The sequence below is a fragment of the Pocillopora damicornis genome, chromosome 6 (assembly GCF_964200805.1).
Source record: "Pocillopora damicornis chromosome 6, jaPocDami1.2, whole genome shotgun sequence".
Taxonomy (NCBI): Eukaryota; Metazoa; Cnidaria; class Anthozoa; order Scleractinia; family Pocilloporidae; genus Pocillopora; species Pocillopora damicornis.
Window position 1 is genome coordinate 8,990,657 of NC_142675.1, and position 6,672 is coordinate 8,997,328.

The following is a 6,672-nucleotide window of genomic DNA, read 5'->3' on the forward strand; positions in this document are numbered from 1 at the left end:
ATTCTATTTACAAAACATAACACTTTAACAACATTGCCGATCCTAGCATTATGCAGGACGCATGTCATATTTGGACTTCGAAATGTGCCTTGCTCACCATAAAGTCTCTGTGGTTCAGTGGTAGAGCGTCAGAGCACAGAATCCAAAGGTCTGAGGTTTGATTCCTCATGGGGACTCCCACGCTCGACAAGACAAAAAAACATCTTTCTCAATTTCTTTACAAAGCTCAACATGTACTACGATCTTTCTTATTCTTTTTACAATATGTCGAACCTGTTTGTTAATTAAAATTTCCTTATGTGTTATTAAACAGTGGACTCATCACCATCATAATGTCCAAAGGATTGGACAGTAATGGTGGTGAAAATGTAATGATGATTGTGGTGAAGATGAGATGACAAGATTCACAACTGCACAGTCACATATAATAGTTGAGCGAAGATTTCTATGAGATTTGAGGCAGACAGAAAAAAACTGCATAGTAAGCTGCTAACAGAAGTTCAGTCTTTTCTCTAATGTTGCTCACTTTACAGAAAATGGACACCAATTTGCTTCACCTAGATGGCAAATTCTGAAAAACTTAGCAAACTTATTGAAACTTTTATTTGATCTTTTTTCTTCATGCAGACCACAGATACTGGTTGTGAAGGAAACCTGTTTTTAGACAAACTGGTTGGAAGTCAAAGTATTGTTGTTCCTCAGCTTCAATACAAATCTGGCCTTAAGCAAATGATGGAGAAAACGTCTGAAAAATTTTAAAGGTCAGAGGACTGTATTTACTAGAAAGTTGGCACCACTAGGATTGCAATTATAAAAAAATTTTCCATCTCAAACTGACTGTTAAGGCTTATTTTGGATAGAGCTGTCACTAAGTGGTGGTAGCAAGCCAGCTCATTTTATTATAATTGCCTCCATACGAAAATATTGAAACTTTTTGAAGAAATTTGCATTGCAGCCATTTCACAGTTTTGAGTGGAATTGACTGCATATTAATTTACTGGTAAGAGGTTTAGGTGCAGGGATATAGATCTCATGGGCAGAACTTGCATGACAGATTTTCAGGAATTTCCTTTAGTGCCAGACAAGCAATGAAAATGAAAAAAAAGTATCAATTAAGGAATTATTAGTTTGAAAAATACCAAATTCTTCAAACTAAATTTATAAGAATTGTGTGGTACACAGTAAGGAGAATTACTAATGAGATCCTGGGAGTGAAAGGGTTAGCAGATCAGACACATGTCCAAATGTGAACCCTTTACACCCTAACATCAGTATACATGTTCTCTATGCTGTTCTCTATACATATCATAAGGTTCTGAGAAGGAGAATTTGATAAACAATCAAGAGCTTCTGTAGTTGATGATTATTTCCTTCATTTGTGTGACTTTAATGTGTAAATTGGGGATGATATTGTTGGGAGAAATTAGATACTAATCACTTTTAGGGAATAAAACGTCTAATTCATTAGTAATGGAGGTAAATTTTTTGGGGGGTTCCCAATTTTAAAGTGATTCCAAATTTTTTGCTGAGCAGGAGGTTATAAAAACCACACAGGAGACCAATAGATTCTGTTCTGTTGTATGACTCTGGGGAAATGCTAGGAAAACTCAAGAGAGCTGTTATTATAATTATTATACAGTGAGTAAAGAAGGCAGCAGATATTGGAGAATTCTTGAACTAAATTTGATGGACTCAGTCATTCGATTCAGATGTAGAGAATTTTCTCCTTAAACTACCTGCTTACTTACCTGCCTGACCTGCTTCTGTGTTTCTCCATGAAAACCCAGCATGTATACTGAGGCATGTTTGTGGATGTTTGTTAAAGTTCCATCCTGCTGACTTTGTTTGCTTTTTTTTAGGAAAGAACAGGGCTCATCAGCTTATCTGATTGAAGTTGGAGACTCCTCTTACATGGTTACTTAACTGCATTTCAAGAAATGATAGATCAGGTAAAATTACAGGCTTTTTCTGTATTGTGTGCTCATTTCATGCATTTCTGGTCAAGAGGTCATGAATGCAGTTAAACACTGGTCACACAGAAGCCTGTTTGTTAAAATACTTTATTCTGGATATCTGTCCAAATGTTGCTTTTGTTTGTTTCAGAATGTGCTGTAGAATTTTGATGACATTGTTGATACAGTTGGCACTGGTGGAAGTGCATCAGGAATAGCCATTGGTAACTATTTAACAGGATCAAAATTCAAGTAAGCTCTAAATAAAAATATCGATATTTTCTCTCTTGACTGACTGTGGGAGGGCTGGAGAAGAATAAATTTGGCGCAAGGTCATGGCATATAGACCTTTCTCTGACCAATCTGTTCATTATGCCCAGGAGCCAAATATTTTCCAATCTAACCTGTCCCCACTTAGTCATTAAGAATTTTATCATTTGACAAGCACTCTTTGTCTTCCTTCTTCTTGCTGTTTGCATCTCAGGCGGCTACATGTAGAGCTCTGCAGTAATTTACAGCGTCACAGCCACCATTGTTTTTTTTCCATCTAAAGTGTTTGATTTTTTACAATGTTTTTCAATGTTTTACATCCAGGGATTTACTGGTCATAGGATAAATAATAATAATAATAATAATAATAGGACTGAGTGGAATTCAATTCAGTCTGTATTCTTCTGAGTGATTAATACAATCAGATGATTGCAAAGTGGGAGTCCAATGTGTTAATGTTAACACAAAGTCCTGTTACCAATTAATCAAAACTATGACAAAATTTGAGAAAGAAGCTAGATGGATTGGTTATGCATTTTCATTACAGGGTGTGTACATGACACATGCTTTCCACTCATACAGGCATGACACATCAACTGCCCTATTACACTGTTGAGTCAAAGGCATGACACATACACTGTCCTATTACACTGTTGAGTCAAAGGCATGACACATACACTGTTCTATTACACTGTTGAGTCAAAGGCATGACACATACACTGTTCTATTACACTGTTGAGTCAAAGGCATGACATATACACTGTCCTATTACACTGTTGAGTCAAAGGCATGACACATCAACTGTCCTATTACACTGTTGAGTCAAAGGCATGACACATACACTGTTCTATTACACTGTTGAGTCAAAGGCATGACACATCAACTGTCCTATTACACTGTTGAGTCAAAGGCATGACACATCAACTGTCCTATTACACTGTTGAGTCAAAGGCATGACATATACACTGTCCTATTACACTGTTGAGTCAAAGGCATGAGACATCAACTGTCCTATTACACTGTTGAGTCAAAGGCATGACACATACACTGTTCTATTACACTGTTGAGTCAAAGGCATGACACATCAACTGTCCTATTACACTGTTGAGTCAAAGGCATGACACATACACTGTTCTATTACACTGTTGAGTCAAAGGCATGACACATACACTGTCCTATTACACTGTTGAGTCAAAGGCATGACACATACACTGTCCTATTACACTGTTGAGTCAAAGGCATGACACATACACTGTCCTATTGGTGCTTAAATTGGGCTGGTGATAACTAATCACATAGGAGTATTTTGTTAGTTCAGGAACCCCTGAAAAACTATTTCATGCTGGGGAACATTATGAAAAAGCCTTATTTTCAACCTATAGGCTGATAAAAAAATTTCTGCAACCACTTAAGCTATACATGCCTAAGACTTAAGCCAAAGGTATTGTGTTTCTTGAGAATTTCTCACAGGCCTTTCTATCTTTCTAAAAGTTTTTCCTTATTTTCTTTGAACACTGGAGACTAACTGAGATCTTTATCAGTAATATCATTGTCATTTATTCATAGGTTTCATGCAGTGAATGTGTGGGATGATGCAGCATATTTTTACCAGAAAAGACCTTCAAATAGGTGGACTAGATGTTCAAGCAGGAGAAATAATTGACATTATTGATGGATACAAGGGACAGGGCTATGGCAAATCCACTGAAGAGGAGTTAGGTTGGTGTTGACTCAAATAATTTTGCAGATTTTGGTTTCTTCTTTGTTAGACTATGAGCAGTCCCTCCTTTTTTGAGAAGTCTGTCAGGCAAATTAAAAAAAAAACATTTAAAAAATTGACGTAAGCTCCCAGCAGTACACTAACTTTTCTTCACTCAGTTTTTTTCCTTTTTGAGTCACACAATTTTTATAGACTTTGCCTAAAAGGATGGATTTCTTGTTGTCTTCCATGTAATATATTAAATAATAACCTGCTTATTTTGGTACAGGAATGACATGCATACTTTGACATTTGTTTTCTGAATGCTCTTTGGCTGACAAAAGTTTTGTTTATTTCAGTGCAAATTAAAAGCTGAAATTTTATTGCTGAAAGTTAAAATGACATTTACTCTGTTAACAAGCGATCAGTGTATTTGTTTAAAAGAAATGATCACTCAATGATGTTTCAGACTACAAACTTTACCCGCCCCAACCTCCCCTCCCCCTTTACTACGTTTGTGCAGGGCAATAATAATGGATAATTATAGCAATAACTTTTATAATTTATCGCTTATTTATTCCAGAATGCATTCGAAATTGCTTCCAAATAAAAACATGATCTAGATTTTTCTTAACCATTTACACTTGAATTCGCTCCTTACGGACCCTGAAATCTTTGTATCAGATAATGAAGAGGACATTGTGGAGATATCCAGAACAACTGGTATTATGGTGGACCCCGTGTACAACGTCAAATCCATTAGAAGAATGCTACACGAGATGAACACCAACCCAGGGCGATTTAAGGGTCACAGAATACTTTATATTCATACTGGTGAGTATAATTTTCAACATCATCATTTGATAAATACCTCCTTCCTTCCCTTTGGGTAAGAAATAACGTACACACCTTGAAAATAATGGTTTCTCAAAGATAATCCCTTAGAACTGCGTTTTTCCCTGCAAATGATATTCTGCTCATGCGTGGTTGTGCGCTTGTCAGCTTGAAGGAAAAAGGTGCATCACCTTAAGTTGTCAACGAGTGATTTTGGGAAATGATGTGGAAAACGAAACTTCCTGTGATAATTGTGCATTTGGTTATTTTGTCCTTAGTCGGTTGGTTGCGCGTGCTTTACTTCTCTATCTGCGTCGCTTTTCCCACTTTTTGAAAAATGCCCATAAAATAAAGCAGTTGGGCAATAAACAACTTATTAGACGTTTTGGTGTGTGGTATCGTTGGGTTTTTTTTACTCATAGTTTGTATTCTGACTCGCCTTTCGGGATCGTCAAAATATGTAACAAGTCGTAAAATAGTTGCCGATACTACACGCCAAAACTTCTAATAAGATATATCTTTTGCTGGAAAACTGAATACGATAACATCCCCACAGGTGATTAACTTTCATATGTTTGATTAGAGGATGGTGTTATCAATCCTTTTAAAGTGGCGAGACCTGATCTGTAACAGTGTTATGCGAGTTTCGGACAGGTCTGATAGGGTGTGTCTTATTTTCCAACAGGAGGTGTGTTCGGTTTGTATGATGGAAGAATGGACCCGTTAGTAACTCTTCCTGTACTGGGTGTAAATAATGTTGTCTGCTGGGAAAGTGCGAATGATCCCATGCCATTCTGAGGCTGACTCGTTCTCAGTTGTTTGTCTTATTTTAGATATTTAGGTATTGCGCGAGAGGTACGCGTGTAAAAAGATTTTCGTTCGTTTCCCATCGTTTCCTTTGTTATGGTAGTGCTAGACTCTTGCGAAACCCTCGGTCGCGCATAAAAAGGCTGGGAACTAGTAAAATTGTGGGTGGCAAGCAACAAAGGTCAGTCAAGACATGCCTACGTTCTCCTTTTGTGTCAGACAGTAAAACTGGCCACGAAAGAGGAGATAACAACATTGCACGGACTTCCCAAACCATCAGAGGGAGTGAGTTTTCATATCGAAGACGAACACAGTAAATTATTGGACCGAAAAAAAAAGTTAAAGCCTTTGAAAATGTGTTCGTGTAAAAGCATTAAGATTTCATTCATTATTTTAATAAAACAAAAGGTAACGTTGTATGTAACGTTGAAATGATTTGACTGTCTCGTTATCCCAAGTACCATAAATATGTCTGCACTGAAATCAGCGACTAATAGTCTGTCACCAACCGCAGTGATTTTAAAATCAAAAGCACTACCTTCTTCAGTAAATCTACTCCTTCCCTTGGCACCAAGTGATATGGTTTTTTTCGTTTCCATCTGTAAATCCCAGCAGCTGGGCAGCGGCAAAGTTTTCCGTCGATTGGATCCATATCACCAAATACCTCTTTTACAGTTCCGTGGCTCTGTGCGCGAAAAAAAAGCGCCATTTACCTATATGGTATATACTAACTGGTTTTAGTTTAAAGCTACTCGCCTTCTATTACGAATACTGCAATCTGATTGCTTTCGCTATTCGCCGACTATTCTGTGATAGATGGTGAGTAAAGAGAATACTCTAACGGTTTGCCGTTGTAAATTAAAAAACAAAAAAAACACGGGTCTGTCTTGTTGAAGGACTAATACATTTGGACTGAAACAATTAGATCATTCGCCCTCGATTTTTCGCTCATCCATGTTATCAATTATGAAATGATACAAATCTCGAGCTCATCTAACCTTTTTAGACTTGTGAATTAAATCTCAGTGTCAAAAAGGGGCTTTTCTAGAAGAACCCATAGAATAATAAAAAAAAGAAATAAAAGAAAGGAAGAAAGGAAGAAAATGGATC

General features: G+C 37.0%; 1 pseudogene across 1 annotated transcript; it reads left to right on the top strand.

Annotated features, from left to right (window-relative positions):
* Positions 1 to 310: 310 nt before the first annotated feature.
* On the top strand, positions 311 to 5,991 carry LOC113669877 (uncharacterized; annotated as a pseudogene). The gene is made up of 6 exons (XR_016187950.1): positions 311 to 761; positions 1,860 to 1,949; positions 2,104 to 2,204; positions 3,789 to 3,941; positions 4,615 to 4,755; positions 5,441 to 5,991. The product of XR_016187950.1 is annotated as an uncharacterized LOC113669877 (transcript).
* The last annotated feature ends 681 nt before the right edge of the window (positions 5,992 to 6,672 follow it).